Genomic DNA, 27,639 nt, shown 5'->3' with positions numbered 1-27,639 from the left:
CCCTTTTTTTTGGTTCTGTTTCCTTTTCTTCTTTTGTTTTTATTCTATTTCTTTTCTGTTTTCTTTTATTTTAGTTTTATAAAATTACCACTAGTGCCTAATTTTGTATTAACCAATAAACTACTACGAGATTAATTCTTAACGCATAATAAAATAGTGTTAGCATTTTATAAATTCAATAGGCCTTTGTTTAATTGTCTTCACTATTGTTTTAATTGTTTTAGGGCCTTTAAACATTTTATCAAAGTTTGGTTGCTCCACCATAATTATCTATGCAATGTTTGGTTCACTCCGAACATTTTAGTTTTAATATTTGAAAACTTTTATTGTTTGCCTATTTTTGAATTTGAATTTGAATCGGTTTCGAACTAACTCGAGATCAGCAACTATAAACGAGGTGACGTGGCACCATTAGCAGAGGATCACTGTAGCTTAATTACCCGGGCGTCACATCCGGATGGGACTTTCCTTGGCGTGGAAGGCAAGCTTGGCGATACGGATATGTAGATTTCCTACCATTGTAACCGACTCTGTGTAACCCTAGCCCTCTCCGGTGTCTATATAAACCGGATGGCTTTAGTCCATAGGACGAACAACAATCATACCATAGGCTAGCTTCTAGGGTTTAGCCTCCTTGATCTCGTGGTAGATCCACTCTCGTAACACACATCATCAATATTAATCAAGCAGGACGTAGGGTTTTACCTCTATCAAGAGGGCCCGAACCTGGGTAAAACATCGTGTCCCTTGTCTCCTGTTACCATCCGCCTAGACGCATAGTTCGGGACCCCCTACCCGAGATCCGCCGGTTTTGACACCGACATTTGTGCTTTCATTGAGAGTTCCTCTGTGTCGTCACCGATAGGCTCGATGGCTTCTTCGACCATCATTAACGATGCAGTCCAGGGTGAGACCTTTCTCCCGAGACAGATCTTCGTATTCGGCGGCTTCGCACTGCGGGCCAATTCGCTTGGCCATCTGGAGTAGATCGAAAGCTACGCCCCTGGCCGTCAGGTCAGATTTGGAAGTTTGAACTTCACGGCTGACATCCGCGGGGACTTGATCCTCGATGGATTCGAGCCACAGCCGAGCGTGCCGCACTTTCACGACGAGCATGATTTAGCTCTGTAGCCAGACAGTACCCTAGAGGCCGCACTCGAACCCGCTCCGATCTTCAATTCGGAGCCGGCTGCGCAGATCGAGGACGGATGGCTAGACACCGCCTCGGGGGCTGCAACCTCTACGGCGATAGAGCCGAACACTGACCTTGTCCCTCATAAAGCTCGTGACTCCGAGGTGCCGGACTCCTTGCCGGACTCCGAACCTCCCGCGCCCCCTCCGATCGAATCCGATTGGGCACCGATCATGGAGTTCACCACAGCGGACATCTTTCAACACTCACCTTTCGGCGACATCTTGAGTTTGCTAAAATATCTCTCGTTATCAGGAGAGCCCTGGCCGGACTGCGGTCAGGACGGTTGGGATGCGGACGACGAAGAAATTCAAAGCCCACCCACCACCCGCTTGGTAGCCGCTATCGACGATCTAACAGACATGCTAGACTACGACTCCGAAGACATCGACGGTATGGACGACGATGCCGGAGACGACCAAGAACCAGCACCGACCGGGCACTGGAAAGCCACCTCATCATATGACATATACATGGTGGATATCCCAAAGGATGGGAATGGCGAAGGAACATAGGAGGATGACCCCTCCGAGAAACAGCCCAAGCGCCGGCATCAGCGGCGCCGCTCTAAATCCCACCACAGCAAGAATGAAGATTCCGGCACCGGAGATAATAATACACCGGACAGTGCCGAAGACAACCCACTCCAGCAAGACCCAGCGCAGGAGGATGGAGACGCCAGCCCTCATGAGAGAGCGGCAGAAGAAGAGGTAGAGGATTATATGCCTCCCTCCGTAGACGAAGCAAGCCTCGACGATGATGAATTCGTCGTGCCCGAGGATCCCGTCGAACAAGAGCGTTTTAAACGCAGGCTTATGGCCACGGCGAACAGCCTCAAGAAAAAGCAGCAACAGTTTAGAGCTGATCAAGATCTGCTAGTCGACAGATGGACTGAAGTCCTCGCGGCCGAAGAGCATGAGCTCGAACGCCCCTCCAAAAGCTACCCTAAACGTAAGCTGCTCCCCCGATTAGAGGAGGAAGCGTATGAACCCGCATCGCCAGGAGACAATACGGCTGACCGACCACCCCGTGGTCGCGACAGAGAGGCCTCTAGGCCCTTCACTAGACCCGTACCCCGGCATCGCTCGAAAAGCACAAGGCCACGGGGGAACCCTCTGGACTTGCGAGTTATATTGGAGGATAAGGCAAGACAATCAAGATCGATCTATGGATCGCATGGGTGCCCCACGGTACGTGACGACAACCGTCGCGCCGGACACAGTAAGTCCGGCCGGGCCGAACAAAACAGACAAAGCTCTTTTGAGCTCCTCGTGATATCGCCCAGTACAGAGGCGTCGCACACCCACTATGCTTCACAGATGAAGTAATGGATCATCAAATCCCCGAAGGGTTTAAACCCGTGAATATCAAATCTTACAATGGCACAACAGACCCCGCGGTTTGGATCGAAGACTATCTTCTTCACATCCACATAGCCCGCGGTGACGATCTTCACGCCATCAAATATCTCCCCCTCAAGCTTAAAGGACCAGCCCGGCATTGGCTTAACAGCTTGCCAGCAGAGTCAATTGGGAGTTGGGAAGACCTGGAAGCCGCATTCCTCGATAACTTCCAAGGCACGTATGTGCGACCACCAGACGCTGATGACCTAAGCCACATAATTCAGCAGCCAGACGAATCGGCCAGAAAATTCTGGACACGGTTCTTAACCAAGAAAAACCAAATCGTCGACTGTCCGGATGTGGAAGCCCTCGCGGCCTTTAAGCATAACATCCGTGACGAGTGGCTTGCCCGGCACCTGGGACAGGAAAAGCCGAAATCCATGGCAGCCCTCACATCACTCATGACCCACTTCTGCGCGGGTGAGGATAGCTGGCTAGCACGCAGCAACAACCTCAGCAAAAATTCTGGCAGTCCGGATTTCAAGGACCGAAATGGCAGGTCGCGTCGTAACAGAAACAAGCGCCGCATCAACGGCGACAATAGTGAGGATACGACAGTCAATGCCGGATTCAGAGGCTCCAAACCCGGTCAGCGGAAAAAGCCATTCAAAAGAACTACTCCGGGTCCGTCCAATTTGGACCGAATACTCGACCGCTCGTGCCAGATACACGGCACCCCCGAAAAACCAGCCAACCACACCAACATGGACTGTTGGGTATTCAAGTAGGCAGGCAAGTTAATTGCCGAAAACAATGACAAGGGGCTGCATAGCGATGACGAGGAAGAGACCCGACCACCGAACAATAGAGGACAGAAGTGTTCCCCCCCACAGGTGCGGACGGTGAACATGATATACGCAATGCACATACCCAAAAGGGAGCGGAAGCGTGCACTCAGGGATGTATACGCGATGGAGCCAGTCGCCCCGAAGTTCAATCCATGGTCCTCCTGCCCAATCACTTTTGACCGAAGGGACCACCCACCAGCATCCGCCACGGCGGATTCGCCGCATTGGTCTTAGACCCAATCGTCGATGGATTTCACCTCACCAGAGTCCTGATGGACGGCGACAGCAGCCTGAACCTGCTTTATCAGGATACAGTGCGCAAAATGGGCATAGACCCCTCAAGGATTAAACCTACCAAGACGACCTTTAAAGGCGTCATACCAGGTGTAGAAGCCAATTGTACAGGCTCAGTTACACTGGAAGTGGTCTTCGGATCCCCGGATAACTTCCGAAGCGAGGAGTTAATCTTCGACATAGTCCCGTTCCGCAGCGGCTATCATGCCTTGCTCGGACGTACCGCGTTTGCAAAGTTCAATGCGGTGCCGCACTACGCATACCTCAAGCTCAAGATGCCAGGCCCTCGAGGAGTCATCACGGTCAACGGAAACACTGAACGTTCTCTCCGAATGGAGGAACATACAGCGGCTCTCGCGGCAGAAGTACAATGCAGCCTCTTAAGGCAATTCTCGAGTCCGGCCGTTAAGCGGCCGGACATAGCTAAGCGCGCCCGGAGTAACCTACAACAAGACCACCTGGCATGTTCCGAGCACGCGTAGCAGTGCAGCCCCAACCCCAGCCCCTGCAAAACGTCAAAACAGGTCCTTCGCGTACACCATTACGCTCTAAAGATACCATGGGCATGGGAAGAGGGGCACGACCACGATAAGCCCAGACTGCGGCTCAACCACACCAGGGGCTCTCAAGTGTGTCGTTCTTTTTTTCTTTTTACCTTTTATTTTTTTACCCACAGGACTCCGTTCGTCAGAGGCCCTGTCCGGCAGCAGACCTGCCGAACTCACGATGCAACAACCAGGGAAGGATAAAGGCTACAACAAATATACAGGTGGTCTCCATTACGAGCATTTTTATACACCAATCCGCAGCCTACCCCTGGAGGGGGACATGTTTAACAGTCCCATCCCTTGCTTATCGCACTATTTGTATTGTTCTGCAGCACTTATTGAATAAAACAATGCAGCACCTTTTTTGCTTATAACTGCATTTCCTTTTTTATACATATGTTCATTTACGACATGTCGCATCCGTACACTTTGGTACGGTTAAAACACACCAGGGGCTTATGTTTCCCGCATCATGGTGTGATAAGTCCGAACGCTTTCACAAGTGCGGCACCCCGAACTTATAGCATTATATGCATCGGCTCCGAATCATGTCTTGGGTCAATAGTTGGGTTTGCCCGGCTCCCATGTTTTGGTACCTTATGTTCCGTTTTATCGGCTAAGGTAGCACTGGGAGAACCACTGCGATTGCGCCCTAGTTGAGCTGGGTTAATGCCTCAGTGGAGAAAGCTAAAACTGACCGTCATGAGGAGGCGAGAGCCGGTCGCTGTTCGAGAGGTTTCTGTGAGTCCTTCAAGACTTATGCCGCTTAGAGCGAGGAGCCGGATCTTGTCCGGCCCAGGCGTGGATAGCGCCCCAAATTCGGCCTTCCGAAGACTAGGGGCTTCGCCGAAATTTAAAATTATAGAATTCTATGGCTAAGTGAGAGTGTTCAAGCATTATAAGTCCGGTTGCCTTGTTCGCTGTGTAGAGCGCCTCCCTAGATGGACCCAAAAATGGGAACAAGAGTGCTCAAGTTTATCCCTAACACCCCAGCACTCGTGGCATGGGGGCTGAAGCCGACGACTTGCCATCTCTCAGATTTGATAAACAGCCGCACAGAAGGTAATATTTTAAATTAACAAGCGTTGCTTAGCGCATATGAACTAAGTTTTCAGCGCACAAGATAACAAAATGCGAGTCTACTCAAAAATTACATCTTTGGAGCACTCCCCCGCAATAGCGCGGGCGCCCTTCAGCACACTCTTATAATACATCTCGGGCGTGCGATGCTCCTTGCCCTCTGGTGGCGGGTCCGTCACAAGCTTCTGGGCATCCATCTTGCCCCAGTGCACCTTTGCGCGGGCAAGGGCCCAACGGGCACCCTCAATACAGGCGGAGTGCTTGATGACTTCAACCCACGGGCACGCATCCACCAGCCGCCGCACCAGGCCGAAGTAGCTCCCAAGCATGGCCTCCTTAGGCCACAGCCGAACTATGAGGCCCTTCATGGCCTGTTCGTCCGCCTTGTGGAGCTCAACCAGCTGCTTCAGCTGGTCGCTAAGGGGCACCGGATGTGCGGCCTCAGCATACTGAGACCAGAAGACCTTCTCCGTCGAGCTCCCTTCCTCGGCCCGGTAGAATGCGGCAGCATCGGACACACTGCGAGGAAGATCTGCGAACGCTCCTGGAGAGCTCCAAATTCGGGTAAGCAACAGGTAATTAACACTCACATGCTTACTTTGCATGAAAAATGCCTTACCCGCTGCTATTTTCTTCACCGCCTCAATCTCCTGGAGGGCCTTGTAGGCTTCGGCCTTAGCGGCTTTGGCACTCTCAAGAGCCATTGCAAGCTCAGACTCTCGAGTCTTCGAGTCACGCTCCAGGCTCTCATGTTTTTTCACGAGATCCTGGAGCTCTTGCTATACCTCCGCCACCCGCGCCTCCTGTTTCTCTCGCTCGGTGCGCTCTGCGGCCGCATTGCGTTCGGTCGCGGCCACCGCCTCTTTCAGAGTCGCCACCTCGTTACTGGCCCCTGCAATACCCACATTATCCTTGTCATTCTTTTTTCAACCAAAATCCTTTTTTGTAAGGTACAATTTTAATAAGGTGTTACTCACCTTCCTTGTCCTCGAGCTGCTTCTTGGCACGGCCGAGCTCGTTCTCGGACCGCTCGAGGTTTTCCTTCAAAGTATTGACCTCCGCAGTCAGTGCGGCAGAGGTCAGTAGCGCAGCCTGCAATCCCATATTGACATATTTTTTATGACTCCTGCGTATATCTTTTTAGATCCTCAGTCCGGCTTTTCTTTCTGAACACCGAACCGAGCATCAGGGGCTACTGCCTATGCGGTACCATTTTATACATATCGAAATTCTTACCTCAAAGCCTGTTAGAAGGCTGCTGCAGGCTTCGGTCAGCCCGCTCTTGGCGAGCTGCACCTTCTGAATCACCGCACTCATAACAGTGCGGTGTTCCTCTTTGATGGAGGCGCCGTTGAGCGCCTCCTGCAAGTTATCCGGCGCCTCCGGTTGGACGGAGGCAGCCGGCGTCACGGTCTTGCCCTTCTTGCGAAGGGGTCGACTGCCGGACTCCGGGGCCACTGTGGGTTCCGGGGCCGAGTCCGGTGCAAAGTCCGAGAGGTTGTCCTGTGACACCTCTGGAGCCTCCTCCTCCTGGTGGGTCCCCTCCTGGGATCCCACCTCGGCTCATCCGTGGCATGGGGGGTGGAGGCAGTCGGAAGAGAATCCATATCCGACGCACCTAAGGACCCGCTCGACAAAGCGGGAAGATCATCCTTGGGCGGACTGCAGGGTTGTATGCGGCATTAGAAAGACATTATGTGGCGAAAAAGACAAACCTTGAAGTTATTCGGGAGTCCGGATACTTACGATCTCGCCAGGGGCTTGGCCCTTGGAGGCCAGTCCTCATCGTCGTCACTGGCGTTGGCGGAGCAGTCCGGGGGAAGAGTTTTTCCCTTCTTGGACCCCTCGGCCTCCCTTGTTGGGGAGGCCTTCCTTTTCTTCCATCCCCCCGTTGGGGGAGAGGCTTTCTTCTTCTCCTCCTCGCCTTGGTGGGAGGAGTCGGCCTCGGATTCATCATCCGATAGCACCTGAAAACGGGAACTCTTCCGAGTCCCCGTGGCCTTCTTCTTGGCCTTCTTCTCTGGCACCACGTGGGGTGCCGGAGCAAGCAGCCCCGTTAGGCGGGCGTCCGCTGGGTCCTCTGGCAATGGGGCCGGACAGATAGTCCGTTCGGCCTTCGCCAACCAGTCCTGTCAAAGGTAAAGGGAGTTTAGATCCCGCATAGAGTCAAACTATGCAAAACAAGTGGCAAAATCACTTACCTCGTCAGCTGGACGCTGCGAGTGGAATCCGCGATCTCCGGTAGCGGATGCGGGAGCCTCGGCGCCCTTGAACAGCACCTTCCAGACATCTTCATACATAGTGTCGAAGAGCCCGCTCAGAGTCTGGTCCTGCGCCGGATCGAACTCCCACATGTTGAAGCCCCGTCGTTGGCACGGGAGAATCCGGCGGATGAGCATGACCTGGACTACGTTGACAAGCTTGAGCTTCTTGTCCACCAGCTTCTGGATACAGGCTTGGAGTCCGGTCAGCTCCTCCAAATCCTCCCAGATCCGGCCACTCTCTTTCCAGGAGGTGAGCCGTGTAGGGATGCCGGATCTGAATTCGAGGACCGCTGCCCAATCAGGGTCACGCGGCTCGGTGATGTAGAACCACCCCGATTGCCACCCCTTAATGGTTTCCACGAAAGTGCCCTCCATCCACGTAACGTGGGACATCCTACCCACCATGGCGCCTCCGCACTCCGCTTGGCTGCCCTTCACAACCTTCGGCTTGACACTGAAGGTCTTGAGCCACAAGCCGAAGTGGGGCTGGATGCAGAGGAAGGCCTCACACACGATGATAAAGGCCAAGATGTTGAGGATGAAATTCGGAGCCAGATCATGGAAATCTAGGCCGTAGTAGAACATGAGCCCCCGGACAAAGGGATGAAGTGGGAAGCCCAGTCCGCGGAGGAAATGGGGAAGAAATACTACCCTCTCATGGGGCCTGGGGGTGGGGACGAGCTCTCCCTCGTCGAGGAGCCGATGCGTGATGTCGCTGGACAAATATCCGGCGTCGCGCAGCTTCTGGATCTGCCCCTCCGTGACGGAGGAGGCCATCCACTTGCCTCCCACTCCGGACATAGTTGGAGAAGGTTGAGGTGAGAAGTGCGGACTTGGGCGCTGGAGCTCAAGTTCGTGGAGATGGATAAGCCAAGGAGGAAGAAGGCGCAGGTAAAAGGGTTGTATCTTTATCCCCTTATATGGGCGGACAAAAACATGTGTCCCCACCGGCCTGGTAAAACTCGCTTATCTCCCAAGCGTCACAATCAATGGCGCGGTTGGGTTACCCACGTCCGTATTGATGGGAATCCCGGAATAAGGGGAACACAATCTCTGCTTCGACAAGACGTGCCAAGGAAACCGCCTTGCTAAACACGCGGAGGTGGAACAATAAAAACAATTTGAGTAAAGGCTTGGTAATGGTGTGACGTCACGCCACAAAATACGTCAGCAGATTGAACTGGTGTAATATTATTCTCTCTACGGTGGTACGTGGAATTTATTTTTGGAGAGCCGGACACTATCCTGGTGTTCACAATCTTCTATAAATTATTCGGAGGAAGAACCCGCCTTGCAATGCCGAAGACAACATGCGCGCCGAACTCGTCGTCATTGAAGCCTGGTTCAGGGGCTATTGAGGGAGTTCCGGACTAGGGGGTGTCCGGATAGCCGAACTATCATCATCGGCCAGACTCCAAGACTATGAAGATACAAGATTGAAGACTTCGTCCCGTGTCCGGATGGGACTTTCCTTGGCGTGGAAGGCAAGCTTGGCGATACATATATGTAGATTTCCTACCATTGTAACCGACTCTGTGTAACCCTAGCCCTCTCCGGTATCTATATAAACCGGATGGCTTTAGTCCATAGGATGAACAACAATCATACCATAGGCTAGCTTCTAGGGTTTAGCCTCCTTGATCTCGTGGTAGATCCACTCTTGTAACACACATCATCAATATTAATCAAGCAGGACATAGGGTTTTACCTCCATCAAGAGGGCCCGAACCTGGGTAAAACATCGTGTCCCTTGTCTCCTGTTACCATCCGCCTAGACGCACAGTTCGGGACCCCCTACCCGAGATCCGCCGGTTTTGACACCGAAAGTGACGCTGAGGGCTCTTGCCGTGGTGATGCCCGGGGTCCTCAACATCATGATGTGGTTCGTCATGCACGAGCTAAGGAGACCGCGGCACGCGCGTTGGCGAGGTCGATCTTCTGCCCTTGGAGGTCCCCGCACCACCCGCAGGTGGCACAGCTCCACCCTTGGGCACGGTGGCGAGCCGACCTCCGTCGCTGCCGCGGAGGACGCCGACGGCCTGGCTTCTGGTATTCGGATGATGCGGACGATCTCGATCTCCTCCACCACTGGCGCCCGCCCCGTTGCCTACTCGCGCGTGTGCGGGCGGAGCGGCCCTGGACGGGCCGACCGCCGCGGTCTTCTTCTTCTTCGGAGCCATAGCGATGAAGGTGCTACTGTACTAACTACAGATCAGATTCTCACAACTAACCGCCCCCTACCTGGCGCGCCAAAGATGCCGGGGAAACCGATCACCTATGGGGTCACAAGGATCCCTTCTACGTTCGGCGGTGGGGGGGGGGGTAGTTGCATGAAGAGCAGGTCGAGTCGTTAGCACACAAAGGATTTTTATCCAGGTTCGGGCCGTGAAGATGCGTAATACCCTAGTCCTGCTTTATTTGTTTATATGAGTGTTCTTGAGCTTTTGAACTAGCTATGGTGCGTGCCTTGTCCAAAAGTCTGAATCCTCCCTCTGTGCAACTCGGGCCTCCTTTTATACACAAAGGGGTTGCCATAGTGGCACACAAGAGGTGGCAAGATACATCGGTACGAGCTTATCGCTCGATCAACATAGGACAATGCATTTAATGCGTTGCCTACATGTCCTCTCGCTTTATTGGGGACGGAAACAGAGGCCATCTCATCCTTCGCTGCTCCTTCCCGCCTCGCCATGCACCCGGGTCTACAAGGCATGCAGTGCCAGCTGGCCAACCAGCTGCTGTGTTGGTGAAGTGGTACGCTTCCACGAAGATCTGCCTGCCACTACGCAGGCATCTGTTTAGCTGGCATGCTTCTCGTTGCGTTGGAGTGGTGGTGAGGTGGCGAAACCTTGCCGGGCGCGGGTCTGGCCGCAGACCAGCGATCGTCCCCGGCAAGGCTTGCCGGGGGCCTTGAAGTCATCCCTGGAAAGGGCCTTGCCGGGGGTCTTTGTCTTCTGATCCCACGTGGATTCGTGGGTCGCCAATCTTCACGAGGAGCTGCATGCTATCAGGTATGTGCTCCCCAAATCTTGGTCTTTTAACGTTGTCGATGGTGTTAGAGCTATCAACCCCAGGGGCGGTGGCCCTCCTAGTCTCCTCGCAAGCTACCCCAGCAAGGAGCTTGCCGGGGGCCTTGCAGGTCGCCTCAGCGAGGCTTGTTGCCGGGCGTGGCCCTGCTTGCCTCTTGCTGCTTGTTACCTTGAGTGTCTGTTCTGACATTCATTGTTCCTGTCCTACCTCCTATCGTCCTCCTCTTCTTCACCATGCCCTGCCATGGGTGTGGCTGCGACCGTCCGTGCACAAGTAAGGGGTACAGGAGTACCCATACTTTTGTACACCGACAGGAGCCCCCGGGCCTGGGCCACACATAAACGCAAGGCGTAGTTGGGCCAGGCCCAAAGCAGTGCACGGGCGGGCGTGGCAGAGGTGAACCGCCACGGTCTTTCTGGCAGTTGCGCTTCCCCACGACCCGCGTTGAGCGCGTGACGTGGGGGTCATGCGTGGGATGGCGTCAGCATGCTCGCGTCATCTCGCGGTCGATAGCAAAGAGGTGGCCCGTGCTTCCCTTATTTAAAAAGGAAGGAATCTGCAGGGGCGCTACTCATTTACTAAGTGGACTCGGGTCGCAGCCTGCATGGTGCCGCACCCCATGATCACGGGGTGGCAATCGGTCATCCCACCTGTCCTCATGCCCTCTCCTGCTTCGCCACGTACCCTCCATGCATTGGGAAGGGCAGGCGGCGGGCGTGGAGGACGTGGGCATTAATGCCGAGGCAGGGAATCAGGCATTCATGGATTGGGGGAGCGGGCTGGTTCCAATTCCCCATGCTTCAAGAAGCCGCATTGGCCGTGCGAGGCTGCCGCCCCTTGGGCTGGGTGGCCAGGCTCCAGCACTGCTCTTCTATAAAAGGGGAGTGGGGCGACGCTTCTTCGCACTCGCTCTCTTCCCTTCCTCTTTCTTACCATCTTCCTCCCATTCACCATGGTGAAAGGGCGCGCTAGCGCTTCAACGGCGACAACGAGGGCTTCTGCTCGACAATGCATCCCTCCTCCCTCGGAGCCTCCTGCGGCGGAGCCCGCCGTGAGGGCGAGAGGAAGGGGATGGGGCCGAGGTCGTCGCGGTGCTCGGGGAGGAGGCGGACGGGGCGGCGTACCCGCTGCGCTCCCGTCGGCGGCCCCTCCTCCGATGGGCGGCCACATTGGGGACCAACCCTATGAGTTCTTCATCAGGCTTCATAAGCATGTGTGTAGTCGCCTCCGGCTTCCGACTCCGTTCGCTTGGGTGATGGAGGAGGAGGCCCCGCGGGCCTTGAGGCTTCACATGATGGACTGCGGGAACAACAACATGTGGGCTGATGTTGACTTTCCCTGCCCTCACATCATGTATCTTCGTTAGGGATGGAAGACCTTCGCACGTGCCCACAGCTTGACGGAGGGGCATATTCTCTATTTTAAGTTAATGGAGAACGGCCTGCTCTCCGTCAAGGTCTTCGGGAACTCCGGAATTCGCCTAGGGTGCTGCGTGGAGAGATCCACTGACGACGAAAGCTCCTCCTCGATCAACAATGGCGAGGAGGACAGCGCGAGCAACGACGACGGTAGCGGGCGGGAGGGCGACGACTCCGACTCTGGTTGACCGCCAGTGGCCGCACAATCGCGTGGCCTGCTCCCTCCCCCTGCAACATGCATTATCGAGGGCCTCGTCCTGCTGTCCCTGGTGATAGTGGTTGGCAGGCCTCCTCGTTAAGCTCTCCATCGCCCAGTTCCCCATGCTCGTTACCTTGCGCGGTCTGCCGTTCCTGGAGAGGAATGGGGCAAGAACGGGGATTACGGGACACTTAGCTTTTTCTTAATTTGTAGGCACTTGCCAAATCTTAACTTTCTAGGAAATGTACTCTATCGAGCCCATGCTTATGTTCTGTAATATTTGTACTAGCATTAGCATATCAATGAAAAAGATGAGCTATTGCCGGGTACTCATGCACGTGTACCCTCGTCCGGAGGAAAAATGCCCCTTTAATGAAAAATAAATGAGTCTCCCCGGTAAGCCACCTTGCCGACGCTCCTGTGCCTGCCGGAGAATCACATTTGCAAGGTTACAGGCGTAGGGTCTAACCCCCTGCTAAACTCTTCTTTTGCCCGTGGTTATTGCAATTACCCCAACCGAAGCAACATTCGAGTCGGGGATGGGAGCACCCAAGTCTAGATAGAGTGGCGAGGTTTTCCAATGCGCAAGTCACAAATTACAAACATGAATAGGCATGGGAGGAACTTTATCTAATTAAGTTGTTGATGGAGACGCTGCGCCAAGCTGTGGGCGTGGCTGTGACCGTCCGTGCACAAGTAAGGGGTACAGGAGTACCCATACTTTTGTACACCGACACTTTACTAGTTCCTTAATACAAGATCTCCATGACTAAACTCATTAATAACTTGCTTGCAAACTTTTCATAGTGTTGTATTACCAAGAAGGCCTAGAGATGTCTCTTTGTTTTATGAAATGACAAATCCCAGTCTCGATCCATGCAACCCATGATAGAGGCGAGGGGCCCAATCTTTCGATGAGATGTTAACTATCGATCTGGTGGAGTCGAGTTTGATGATCCGACTAAGAACATGCAACAACATTGCGGCTTAGCAATCGCTAAACCAATCTCCTGAGGTTACTGATGATGCCTTCACACGACCAGCCTGACCACGAAGGTCTATTCCTGCATGCAATCGAAAAACAAGCAAGAATATGATAATGCAATCTGAATATTGCAAATATATATGAAGTATTGATAAAAGTGGGGATTTGAAAGCAGCTTTGATACCACTTCATAGAGGTGAGGGTCCCGATCTTTCAATGAGATGATAACTATGGATTTGGTGGAGATGACTTTGACGATCCAACTCAAACATGCACCACATTGTGCCTTAGCAATTGCTAAACAAATCTCCTCAGGTTACTGACGATGCCTGTCAACATGGACCGACGATCTATAGGGTTGCTCAACCCCTTTGTGGTTCGGTGAGGGGGTGCACTAAACACAAAGAGCAAGAACAATAGGAGGCGATGCGGTCTTTTACCCAGGTTCAGGCCGCTGGGAAGCGTAAAACCCTACTCCTACTTTGGTGTATAGGATGAGTGTGAGCATAAGTACACGGAGTGCTCTCTCCCGGCAGGGCACAAGGAGAGGGCTGCTACACAGGTATGTATGCTTGAGGTTGTTATGAGTTCGAACCCTTGTAAAGGTTGCCCTAACCCTCCTTTTATAGCTCAAGGGGTTACCACAATGGCAAAAGGGTCACTACATGGTGATTCGATAGAAACAGTGCTATCATACCTAACTCTGCTGGTGAGGACAAAAAACATTAAATGCATCACTAGGTGTCGTGAGGAGGAGAAGCCCCGACAAGGATGCAACACCGCTTGCCCAACTAACTTCTATTAGCTTGACACACCATTTGGACGGGTGTCTATAAAAGTAATCTTCATTTCGGTGAGCCACCATGTGCCCGATAAGCCCCACCAAACTACCTACGGGCTTGACACCTCATCGATGGGTGACTATCTGCTCGGTGAGGTGGAGCGGTGGCGTTTGGTGAAGTCTTGCCGGGTCTGGCATTTGCCGGGCCTTTGCCTTGCCAGCTCAGCCTTGCCGGTAGGGGTCACTTCTAATGCTTCCTCATGTAGCTTGTCTTGGTCTTCTTGATGCGCTTCTTGATCTCTCAAAGAGCTGCTTATTTTGATTTGGAAATCCTTGTTGAGAATTTATCCTGCCGGAGGAGCTGCTACTTGTCTATGCATAAGTCAGGGTATTACATGCCAATGTTTAGTACACCAACAGGAGCCCCCAGGCCTTGGTCACACATGCTACCGAGCATCGTTGGGCGAGGCCCAAACAATGCACAGACAAGCGGTGTTAAATTTGTCTTAAAGTGATACATGTTCTTTTGAAATCTTCTTTGCTTCTTCATTAATCTAAACTTGGGCTAGCCCCCAGCCTTCTTCTAGTTTTGTTATCGCCTTGGCGGCATTTCAGCGCCTGCGTCAAAAAACTGGGGGTGCGTATGCACGTGGGTTGCCACTAGGTTTAGTGTCACGCCCAATATGCTAATTTCGAAATTGGTCCAGATCTGAATAAACCTTATGTTCAAGTAGTTAAACAGCAAGTTAAAATGCACCATGATGATCTACACGAAATTCTAGTCAAGTTACATATAAAGTTCATTTAATTCGGAGCTACAACCTAGAAGATATGAGCAAAACAAGTTAAACATGGCATTATGCAAAATACATTCAAACATCGAGCAAACACTCTCAAAACATGGATGCAACATGATAAGATGAAACTACATGCAAAATCAAGCAAGTTTCATATAGAGCATGCCCAAAACGGAGCAACGGTGCAACATATACACTCCAAACAAGATATAACAACAATCTGCCAAAAACAGCAAGTAGGCACTTTGGAAACATCAAAACAACATGCTACAGGAATTATATGAGCACAAACTTGACATGCACTTCATTTACAGATAACATGGTTCAAAAATCATCAATGTTCAGGTTCATAGGCATCAAGATTAAACCAATGTGATCAATGCAAACTGCAACTTTATAATACATGGACATATACATGAGCAAAATTAATATGATGACATGCTGGAGGCATGAAACAAAGATGCTACAGCAACTATACATAGCAACCAAGGGAATGGCATCAAAGTACACATAACAAAGAGAAAATAACATCATGGCATCATATACATATGGCTCATGGATTAGTGGGAACCAACATGACAAGATTGACTGTTACAACAGTTTCAGCAAGTGTAAAACAACAACATTATCATGGCATATTTGCAAGCATGAAACAGAGGCATATGACATCCAAAATTAGCAAACATGGCATGTGAACAAAGTACTTATAGCATACTTCAAAACCTGTAACTGGAGCATCTCCAGAATAGGCATGTATCAACTAATATTAAGCTCACAACTTGGCATCATGAAGTTAACAGAAATCTGGAACATTATATAAGCATGTTCATGGCAACAAACATATGAAACACACGACATCAACGAAACTAAATGGAAGGCATCTGGAGCATCGGTCTCGGGGCGTCACATTTAGCCCGGCAGTCCCATGGTCACACATGGCTTGGGGTAACCGCCATCTCTGTCATCATTCCTGTCGGATTCAGGGCTCCGCGGACCCAAGAAAGGTTCAAACTCTAGGGCATGTATGAAGAACTCAACCTCTCTAGCCAACCGACCCGTCGCCCCACGGCCTAGCTCGATGAACAAGAAAGGAGATGGACACGCTAGTTTACCCAGGTTCAGGCCACCTTCTCCTGCTTTGTGGTGGATTAGCCTCGCAGGGGGCTGAGAATGAACAAGTACAAGGGATGAACAACCTAGCGAGGTCTGCTCTCGTGAGTCGAGGGGTTCAGACGATCTGGTTGCCGATCTCCTTCTATGGTGGTGCCTAACCTATACTTATAGTGGCCTCAGTCTTCTTCCCCCAAAATTTAGGCAGGAAGGGATCCCGTAGTGGACAATTTGAAAGGGGACAAGTAGTACATCTTATCCTGACAAAAGGTGGTCTTCTACTGCAAAGCTTCTGGTCATGACGCCGTGGTGGGCTCAGCGATGACATTCGTCCTTGCGGTCTTGGTCTCGTTGCACCGGAGTGGAAACCTTTGCGTGATTCCTCGGGAACCCACGCATGCGCTTGCCTCCTTAGCACCAAAGACGAAACTGTCTTCTCTGCGCCCGCTGGCGCCTGCCTGGCCTTGGTCGTCATGGCTTGCGTCACCGCAACCTCATGAGGTTGGGCACTTGCATAGGAATCTCTGCTCCTCATGAGCAACCTAGGGAGGCCGCTCCCCTAGGAGGTCTTGGCGTCGTTTCCCTCATGAGGCTCGACCCCTCACGAGAGTCTTGTCTTGGCGATGTTGTAGATGGGCCGTACCAGGCCATCGATGGAGCCATGCCATGGGCCGCACGTAGGCAAGTATGGGTACCCTGGTTCCCAGAACACCGACAGTAGCCCTCGGGCCCAAGGCGCGCTCGGACTTGGCTTCGAGGTGAAGCCAAAGGGCAAGGGCGGAGCGCCGCGGGCCCCAATCGTGACACGGGGCTAACCCGGTGTAGGCCAATCTTTCATGATTGGAGTGGATTCCGTCAAAGAACACGATGAACACGGGGAAGAACAGAGAGAAATCACAAGAGCAAACACTCAAGAACAAGTCCAATCACACATCCACTAGACAATCAAACACACAAGATCCATAAGGTACATGAACAACAAAGGAAAAATACAAGGTAGAGTTCATCCCAAATCCAAAGGAGATGGGGGCTTGAATCCTAGAAGGATCTTCCCACAAAGGGGGGCTTGAATCCCTCGGGATCTTCTCACATGGAGGTCTTGAACTCCATGGGAGTGGTCTCTCTCTCTCTCTCTCTCTCTCAAGAGTAGAGGAAGGTAGGAGAAAAGCTCACATACAAATGAGCTATCACTTTGCTAACCCTAGAACGAAGGAGGGGGATGAGTATATATAGTGGTAGTCACGAAGGGGTAAGTGAGGGGCGAAAGGGTACATGGGCTTCGGCCCGAGTGTCTGCGTGCAGGCAGGGTCGGAAGTTCCGGGCAGGTTCCGGCCGGGTTCTGGGCTATCCAGAGAGTTGGCGTGCTCAGGGCTAGTCTGAACTCCTGGGGGCGGAGGCTCCGGGCAGGCCGGAAGGTCCGGGGACCGGAAGTTTCGGGCAGAGGCCGGAAGTTCTGGGCTTTCCAGAAGCTTGTCCAAGCTTCTTCTTCCTTCTCTTCCACGCTTCCCTCGCGGATGGTGTAGTTGTTCCTTGGCGCTTGCACTCCTCCTCGTCATCTGTGAAGCTCCGAAAATACCTATGCATGCACACGGGTGGAGTGTCAAGTAGTATACCATCCTCGAAGGGGTCAAGTGAGCACGTGGGTAAAGGAGATGATTCACCTTTATGTATGTGAAGTAGATGTTGCGCGTGTCACTTGCCAAACAGGCTCTTGACATGGTGATGTCCATAGGATGCTCCGCATCATCCCCCCCTGGGAAAGATCTGACCTCGGATCGAAAACCAAATCACCATGGGAAAGAGATGGCTTCGCCATGTAGAAGTGGATGTTCACAAAGTACTCATCATCTAGAAGCTTGAAATAGGCACTCTCCAATGTCGCACCGTCATGTGGTTCCTTCAAAAGGAGCAAGGACAACAAACACTTGAAAAAACAAATGTAGTTAGCGTTAGTGCAAAACCAATCATTCAAGAGGTGATTCACCCAACAAGTGTTGTCATCAAGCATAGTATATGGTGTGACAAAGGATTGTGGCATGTCATGGAAGCATATGAATTGAGCACAATCAAGGGCATCATGGAAACAATCATGCAAATGGGAGGTGGAGATGCTAATATGTTTGACAAGAGAATAATCATCTACCTCAAGATCATAGCAAATATGCATAAAGCACTCGACAAATGGTCGATGGTAGGCATAAGAATCATTCACAACACCAAATAGAATTAAGTGTCTAAACATATGGGTCAAGTGCAAGACAATCCAAGCATAACGTGCATTGGGTGTAGTGAATATAGTGTGGCACTCAACACAATAGAAAGAGCAATTTTTCAACATGTGTTAGGCAACCAAGTCAATCATGTGACAAGCAATGGGACATGGCATATGTGAATAAATGATATTGGTGCAACCAACCATATGATAGTAGCAAATAGTCCAAGAATTGGATGCTACACACAAGGCATATATGTCATGAGGCATGGAAATGCGAAAATGACAAGTCGAAACAAGATCTCTAACATGTGCACAAATGGTGCAAGCAACACAAGTAGTATGATCCTCAATATCCATGCTCAAGTGGGATGTCACCTTGAAGGCGTGTCCTTGTGCATTCTTCACAATGCCGAAGTGGTAGGAAATGTAGTGTAGAAGCAAGTCGTGGTAGAATGTTTTAGGCTCGCTCTCAAGAGCTCGAATGGTCAACTCACGTGAAGTGGAAGTCGACATGAAGTCCAAGTATCCTCCACATGCACACAACAAAACAAAGAACATATGCGCATGGTAGATAACCACATCATCCATCATGATGGTTCTCTTCTCTTGCACATAACCATTAGTAGCACAAGTGCATGAAAAATATGATGCAACAATGGCGATATTCATGGCACTAGGTATATGGTGCAAATAAGTAAGGCAAGCATGCTTCACAAGTAAGATGTCAAAATCTCCAAATATATGCGAGAAAGCTATGGGGGCAATCTCATTATCAAGACTAAAGGCATTGTTGCACTCAATACATGGCAAATCATCTAGCATGAGAGAGGCAACATATGGAGAGATATGACAAGAAGCAATAACAATCATGTGCAAAGCATGTAGATGGTTGTCATCAACCACATTAAATGAGCAAGTATGAATCATGGGTGATGCAACACAAGCAAGCATACCAATCATGTCGTGCAAACTAGTGGAGCGAAGATGTGACACACCAGAGGAAATCATGGCAATCATGTCATGTGAGAAATAATAGATATAGGCAATGTACATGACATATCGAAGCACGAACACAAATCATGGTCAAAGTATCATCATAGGAATGGGTCACAAAAAGAGCATGGCAATAACAAGTGATATCTCCACCAAACTTGCAAATACACATACAAGTATGAGAATCAATCGGCATGTGTAAAAGCATGGGTCACAAATGCATGGTAAAGGCATAGGAATGAGCATATCATGCGAAATGAACATGATAAGATGGGCATAGAATATGTAATGGACAATAACCCATAACCATGTGAGGGCCATGTAGAAGAAATGCATGAAGTCTTTGCGCGAAGGGAATGGTGGTAAGGACAATGCACGGGGTCCCAAGTCATCGAGCTTGTTTTGTCAACTCGTGGGATTGCGAGGTTGACAAGTATTCATGTGTACCTACACAAAAGAGACACAAACCAAAGAAATTGTGTGCGTGGTAAATGTACACATCATCCATCATGATGTGTATTTGCACATGTGAGTTAGCACAAGATAAGCATCTCTCAAAGAAATTTGATGCATGGTACAAGAACATGTCATCCATCATGAAAGAATAGTTGTTATGTAGGACACGATGGGGACATAAATGGAGCATACTAGCATATGGCACATCAATATCATGTTCATTCATGGGGAGCATATTGTGCACACAAGCATGGGAATCACGCAATGGATCAGATGGATCAAAATCTCCTAAAGTGTATGAGGAAACTATGGGGGTCTCCTCATGAGCAAAATTGGGAACATCATATGGAGAAAATGGACAACATCCAAAATAATGCATATCCGAAGCTAGGTGGTCATGGCATGGCATATGAGATAAATGATGCAAAGGGAGCATGTCAATATCATCGCAAGAAAAGCAAATGCCAATAACCATGGACTTGTCATCTATGCCATTTGTGCAAATTGGGTTTATTTTAATGGCATATGAATAGTCACTACGATGAGATTGCAAATATGACATATGGTTTATCTCACGCATAGCATATGACAAGTCAAGTGGATTGTCAAACATGATGTGACCTAAAGAATTGTCACAAGAAATCCTATGTAACATGGCATCATAACTAATAGACTCCACATGAGAATCATCATACTCATCATAAATGGGCAAATCATCGCATGGGGAAATCATACTAGCATGAAGCATGGTACTAGGTGGACTAACATCATGCAAGCAATCAATGTCAGGAATGTCCACTAGTGGGACTAGAGCATCACCATCACCTATGTTACCGTTTTCATTCCACTCAAGTGGTGTAGGTTAGGTGGGAAAGACCAAATGGTGGTCATCTTCATCTTGATGGAACCATGTGGGGGGTGCATCATATTCCACCATGGCCATCGTCTTGTCCAAAGGAAGGACGAAGTCGTCGCGAATCAGCTCGTCATCATAGATGAGACCTAGCACCAAATGAGAAGACACAACAGAGGTAGAGGTCAAGTCGTTAGTGTTGAAATTGGCCTCACAAGACCTATGAACTATCTCACTCTCTCTATGTGGTGATTCGTTCACTCCCTCAAAGTGGGTGCACTCAAACTCACATATGGTGGAGTCACTCATCTCACTCAAGTGGTGGGGGTTGTGGCTCTCCTCACATGGGAATTGGGGCAACTCATCATATATGTGGCTAGTGGTGAAGTCACTCTCACTCTCAATATGGTGGCACAAGTCACTCAAGTCATCATGCATCGCCGTGGTTGAAGGGAAAATCCCATGCTCAACCATCTCGTCACCGTCGTCGTGGATGAAGGCCGAAGATGGCACATCATCACTCTCGCCTCCTAAGAAGGAAGCATCATCCTTGCTCGTCACCAGGTCACATGCCTCGAACTTAGTCCTTGAAGGTCTCCATAGTCGTACTTGTCGCTGCACCGTCTTGAAAAAGTGTCGAGGTAGACTCGACATCATCAATGCCACAAAGAGGGATGGCAGTGAAGCCAAACATGGGAGCATCGTCCTGGAGCTCATCGGGCTTGGACATCTTGGTGGTACTATCCTCATGCTCGTTATCATGGAGCTTGGTCGTCTTGAAGTGTGCTTGGGGTGGATAAGCCTTGGCCCTCATAAGTTCTTGTTCCGCCTTGAGAGCACCAATGTAGTTGTCGTCGAGGGACTTGTAGTTCTCGAGGAAGATAGTCTTGGAGATGTTGTTGTGCAATCCCATTATGAAGTGGAACTTCATCGAAATGGGGTCGTCCACACTGGCTCGTCGCAAGGCATTCTTTATCTCCTTGAAGTACACGTCGATGGACTTGGATCCTTGGATGGCATTCTCCAATTGGCATAGAAGTTGTTCCATGTAGGTTGGAGGCACGAACTCTCGCCGCATAGCTCTCTTCGCCTTGGGCCAACTCATGTCGTAACTCTCCGAAGGTGTGTGGAGCCACCATGTCGACGCGTAGTCGTGGAAGTTTCTTGTGGCGCACTTCACTTGATCTTCGGGAGGAACTTGATGTAGCTTGAGGTAGTCGTCCATCAAGCGCTCCCACTCGAGATACCCCTCGGGTTCTAGAGTCCCATAGAAAGGAATCATGTGGTTGTTGTAGAGGCTGTAGTAGCTCATGGAAGTCGTGGACTTGAGCTTGGGGAGCTTCTCTTGAGTTTAGTCTTGAGGTACTTGTAGGCGAAGATGCCTTGAAGTCGCTTGGTGAAGATGCCAAGGGAGATGGGGAAGTTGTCGAGCGGTTGTTGGTGTTGAGCTCTTAACCTTCACATGCTTATCGGTGGTGGTGTCGATGTCGATGTGATCTTGCCGTAGATGGTAGCTCGGAAGCATGTGCACTTGAGCGTCTTCTCGAAGATGAGGACGATCTCTTGTAGGACTTGATGAGGGCTTTGATCTCCTCCATTTGAGCTTGCATCTTGGCGACGAAGTTGTTTTTCGTGGCATCAAACTCGTCGTCGTTGTTGTATACCGAAAGAGGTGTGCTTTGCCTATCCATCGCAAGACTCAAGAAAAGGTGAGTAGGAAATGAGATAAACAATACCAAGTTACCTTTTCCCAAAGTTGAGGATGTATCCTGTTTCACTCAATGTGAAATAAAAGAATAGTGTAATTGGTACCGGACTTGTTCACTCACACCTTGGGCACATCGATAGCTTCAAAAAGAGCCAAAGAACATTCCAATCGGAGTTCGGAGCGAAAAGTTGTGATGAAAACGGTGAAAGAGGCTGATGCTGAAAATTTGTGTAAAGTCTCTGCTTAGGCCGGAAGTTACGGGCCTAGGTCCGGAAGTTCCAGGGGGGGGGGGGTCCGGAAGTTTAGGGGGTCATGGAATTTCTTCCGGGACGAACCCTAAATTCTGGATATGAGAACAGAAGCGGAAAAACACAATTTCTCGGGGTAAAATTGAGAAGGTTTTGTGGATGGAAAGTGGGGAAACTTGGGGAGATGCTAGATCCACTTGAAACCAAGCAAATCCATGGATCAAATTCAAGAAAACATCATCAAACCAACAAATCACAAAAAATGGGGCTATTTTTTGGTGGGAATTTTCAAATTTAGGACAAAATCACACAAAACAAGGCTAGAAAACGATTGGGGAGGCTCCAAATTCATGATCAACGTGGCTCGGTATACCATATGATATGGGGCTAACCCGGTGTAGGTAGATATTTTATGATTGGAGTGGATTCCCTCAAACAACACGATGAACACGGGGAAGACGGAGAGAAATCACAAGGGGAAACACTCAAGAACAAGTCCAATCACACATCCACTAGAAACACACAAGATCCACAAGGTACATGAACAACAAAGGGAAAAATACAAGGTAGAGTTCATCCCAAATCCAAAGGAGATGGGGGCTTGAATCCTAGAAGGATCTTCCCACAAAGGGGGCTTGAATCCCTCGGGATCTTCTCACATGGAGGTCTTGAACTCCATGGGAGTGGTCTCTCTCTCTCTCTCTCTCAAGAGTAGAGGAAGGTAGGAGCAAAGCTCACATACAAATGAGCTATCACTTTGCTAAACCTAGAACGGAGGAGGGGGATGAGTATATATAGTGGTAGTCACGAAGGGGTAAGGAGGGGCGAAAGGGTACATGGGCTTCAGCCCGAGTGTCTGCGCGTAAGTAGGGCTGGAAGTTCTGGGCAGGGATGGAAGTTCCGGGCTTCAGAAGTTCTGGCCAAGTTCTAGCCGGGTTCCGGGCTATCTAGAGAGTTGGCGCACTCGGATCTAGTCTGGACTCAGGGGGGCGGAGGTTTCGGGCAGGCCGGAAGGTCCGGGCAGGCTGGAAGGTCTGGGGCTCGTAAGTTCTGGGCACAGGCCGGAAGTTCCGGGCTTTCCAGAAGCTTGTCCAAGCTTCTTCTTCCTTCTCTTCCACGATTCCCTCGCGGATGGTGTAGTTGTTCCTTGGCGCTTGCACTCCTCCTCGTCATCCGTGAAGCTTCGATAATGCCTACGCATGCACATGGGTGGAGTGTCAAGTAGTATACCATCCTCGAAGGGGTCAAGTGAGCACATGTAAAGGAGATGATTCACCTTTATGTATGTGAAGTAGATGTCATGCGTGTCACTTGCTAAACAGGCTCTTGACATGGTGATGTCCATAGGATGCTCCACATCAAATCGCCTGCGGGGCAGGCTGACACGTGGCGCCTGATGAGAGGTGGGTGCCTCCACTTCCCCATGCTGCCTCGGCAACTGCCTGACTTGACAACTGCTTGGCGTACGCAGCCCAGCCATCATTGCCTTGCTGCGCGCCTGCCTTCTGCTCCTCCTCCTCCTCCTTGCGGTCTTGCGTCTTCTTCGCCAAACTCTGCGTCGGCTCCAATTCACCTCACTGCCATGGCTCCCAGGAAGAAGGAGGGGAAGACCCATGTAGCCGCGGAGCCCTCACCGGGGCCGAAACCAGCGCTGGACCGGTCCATGATGATCAACCAGGAGGGGCAGGACAAGGTCCGGCAAGCCCTAGTCGCTTATTCCAACGAGTGGAAGGCGACGATGGTCTTGCTTGCCTCCCGGACCTTAGCTGATATGGAGGCCACCAAAATCCCTCTTCATCCCCACGCTCTCTTTGCCGGTCTGCTACCTCCATTCTCCAATTTTTTTCAACGCCGTGCTCTCGCATTACCGGATCCACGCGCTGCATCATCCTGGATCCACCATTCTCCTCTCTGCTTTTGCCTTCTTGTGCGAGGCCTTCGTGGGCATTGCCACGTCTGTGGCCTTGCTCCGCCATTTCTCCTCGCTCCACTTGGTCGACAACGGGCACCGCTCGGGGTGCGTGTCACTTCAGGCGATGTCCGCAACCACGGGCTCTGGCATCGACTTCATGCTCCACCCGGACACAAGGGGGTTCTGGAAGTAGTGGGTGTATGTGGACGCCACCGTGTGCAGCCCCCTGCTCCTCATCCCATCGGCGCCGGCGGAGCCGAGCTCCAGCTGGGGTCACGCGGAGCTCGCGACCCGCGGCTCGCGCGCGTCCTGTCCAGGCTGGCCCAGCTAAAGGAGGTGGGGGTGACGATGGCGATGGAGGCAAGGGAGTTCATGCGGCGATGCGTCACCCCGCTTCAACGCCATTCTCGTCTGACTTGGGCTTTTACCGGCCCCGCAGACGACATGAGGCTCCAGTGGCCCCCGCTTCCTTTCGACACCCTGCGCGAAGTGGTCTGCGCCTGACCAGCATAGAACCCACCATGCTCCCCCCGGGTGGGTTCCCTCTCTATGATCACCCGCAGGGGGTGCCTTTGCCGCGAAGATGCCGCGCTTTGACGAGTGGGGGCTGCTTCCGAGGGCCACGAGGGGCCTTGCGATAACCCCCTCTTGGTGACTCCCACGCACGGAGGCCCCTAGGTGCACACTCGCGAGTTGTTCATGGGGGAGCGGGCACCGCTCGTCACTCCTGGGGTGGCCGCTGAAGAGCAGGCACCACCATGTGCTCCTGAGGTGGCCGCTGAAGGGCCTGCTCCACCACGTGCTCCTGAGGTGGCCGCTGAAGAGCGGGTGCCACCACATGCTCCTGAGGTGGCCACTAAGGAGCAGGCGCCTGCGGACGCCGCCGCCGCCTTCACCACGGAAGGCCACGTGCCGACCCACAACGAGTCCCCTCTGGGTCTCAGGGCATCCCACAAGAGGAAGGGGTTTGGGAGCTGCCGTGGCCCTGTCTAGAGGTCCTGAAAAAGAGGAAGTGGATAGCCGTGGATGAGTAAGTACCTTGCCTTCCTTGACTCTCGCATATCGCGTCTTCTTATGACTTTTGCCCCTCAGGATCTCTTCCGTTGCGGGGGCGAGTGCATCCCAAGCATGACCTCCAGAGGCCCCCGGCCCCGTCGCGACCCTAGGCCTCACGCGTCGGGCGGCTGCACGCGAGGTGGTGTCTATACATGAGCAGAGGCCTTACCTGGGGGACCACAGGCTTGCACTTCCAGTGTCCCTCTTCCGGAGCGACATCAGGGGCACGGTGGCTGTGCCGAGGGCTCCCCCGCTGGTTCTTTCTGGTGGCTGGGCAATCTGCGCGATGGCTCCATCTTCAAGTAGCGGGGCAGGCCTGCACCATGCCCCTCTGCAAGCCGGGGAAGTGGCTGAAGGAGCTCCAGCCCCCAATCTCCCACCGGAGACAGGGGAGTCATCATGCGCCTCTCTAGCTGACCAGGGCACGGAGGAAGGGCCCGACCGAGCATTGGAGCTTGCATGTGGGTACAATGTCATCCATCATGACCTTCTTTCGGAAGCGACGAGCGTGTTGGGCCGTCTTGGGGCAGAGCTTGCCGACATTGACATGAGTCTCGAGGCGGTGGGCCTTCGCCTACCGCGCGAATGGAGCCAACTGAAAGTCGCCATCAACCTTGGCAGCTTGCAGCACGAGCGCACCCGTGCAGAGGCAGAGGAGTCCCTTGCGGCGTCACGGGAGGCTTGCGACCGCCCCCTCGAAGAGGCACGAACTGTGGATCATCATCGTGAGGCAGCCGAGGAGCGCGAGAGGGAGCTTCAGGCCTCAAACGCCGCCCTTGAGCGGCAGGTTCGGGCGTGCAAAGCCGCCCTCCTGGCGCCACCAGGTGGGGCCCCACAGATGAGACGGGATGCTACTTCTTGAGATTGCGTTGGTTTTTCCCTTGAAGAGGAAAGGGTGATGCAGCACAATAGAGATAAGTATTTTCCTCAGTTAAGAACCAAGGTATCAATCCAATAGGAGAAACATGCAGGTCCCCAATAGATGCACCTACACAAATAATCAAATACTTGCACCCAACGCAATAAAGGGGTTGCCAATCCCTTCACAATCAATTGCAAAGGTGAGATCTGATAGAGATAGATAAAACTAAAAGGTAACTAAATATTTTTGGGTTTTTTGGCTCATAGATCTGAAAATAAAAGATTGCAAAATAGTAGATCGGAAAGCAAATATGATGGAAAATAGACCCAGGGGCCATAGGTTTCACTAGAGGCTTCTCTCTTGAAGGCAAATAATACGGTGGGTGAAAAAATTACTGTCGAGCAATTGATAGAAAATTGCAAAGTTATGACGATATCCAAGGCAATGATTATGAAATATAGGCATCACGTCTGTGTCAAGTAGAACGACTCCTACCTGCATCTACTACTATTACTCCACACATCGACCCGCTATCCGTCATGCATCTGGAGTATTAAGTTCATAAAGAATGGAGTAATGCCTTAAGTAAGATGACATGATGTAGAGGAATAAACTCAAGCAATATGATGAAAACCCCATATTTTTATCCTCGATGTCAACAATTCAATACGTGTCTCGCTACCCTTAGTTTGTCACTAGGTGAAATCACACAAGATTGAACCCAAAGCTAAGCACCTCTCCCATTGCAAGAAAAACCAATCAAGTTGGCCAAACCAAACTGATAATTCGAAGAGAAATACAAAGATATCAAATCATGCATATAAGAATTCAGAGAAGATTAAAATAATATTCATAGATAAGCTGATCATATATCCACAATTCATCGGATCTCGACAAATACACCGTAAAAGAAGATTACATCGGATAGATCTCCAAGAACATCAAGGAGAACATGGTATTGATAATCAAAGAGAGAGAAGAAGCCATCTAGCTACTAGCTATGGACCCGTAGGTTTGAGGTAAAATACTCACGCTTCATTGGAAGGGGCAATAGAGTTGATGTAGATGCCCTCCGTGATCGAATCTCCCTCCGGCAGGATGCCGGAAAAGGCCCCAAGATGGGATCTCATGGGAACAGAAGGTTGCAGCGGTGGAAAAGTGTTTTCGTGGATGTTTCTGAGGGTTTTGGAATATATGTGAATATATAGGAGGAAGATCTAGGCCAGGGAGTCATCGAGGGGCCCACAAGGTAGGGGGCGCCCCCCTAGGGCGCGCCCTCCACCCTTGCCGCTACCTCATGGCTCTTCTAACTTGCACTCCAAGTCCCGAGTGTGTCTTATGGTCCTAGAAAAATCATCGTGAAGTTTTATTCAGTTTGGATTCCGTTTAGTATTCTTTTTTTGTGAAGCTCAAAAACAAGGAAAAACAGAAATTGGCACTGGGCTCT

Source organism: Triticum aestivum, chromosome 7B (genome assembly GCF_018294505.1).
Source record: "Triticum aestivum cultivar Chinese Spring chromosome 7B, IWGSC CS RefSeq v2.1, whole genome shotgun sequence".
Classification (NCBI taxonomy): Eukaryota; Viridiplantae; Streptophyta; class Magnoliopsida; order Poales; family Poaceae; genus Triticum; species Triticum aestivum.
This window is presented reverse-complemented; position numbering follows the sequence as displayed.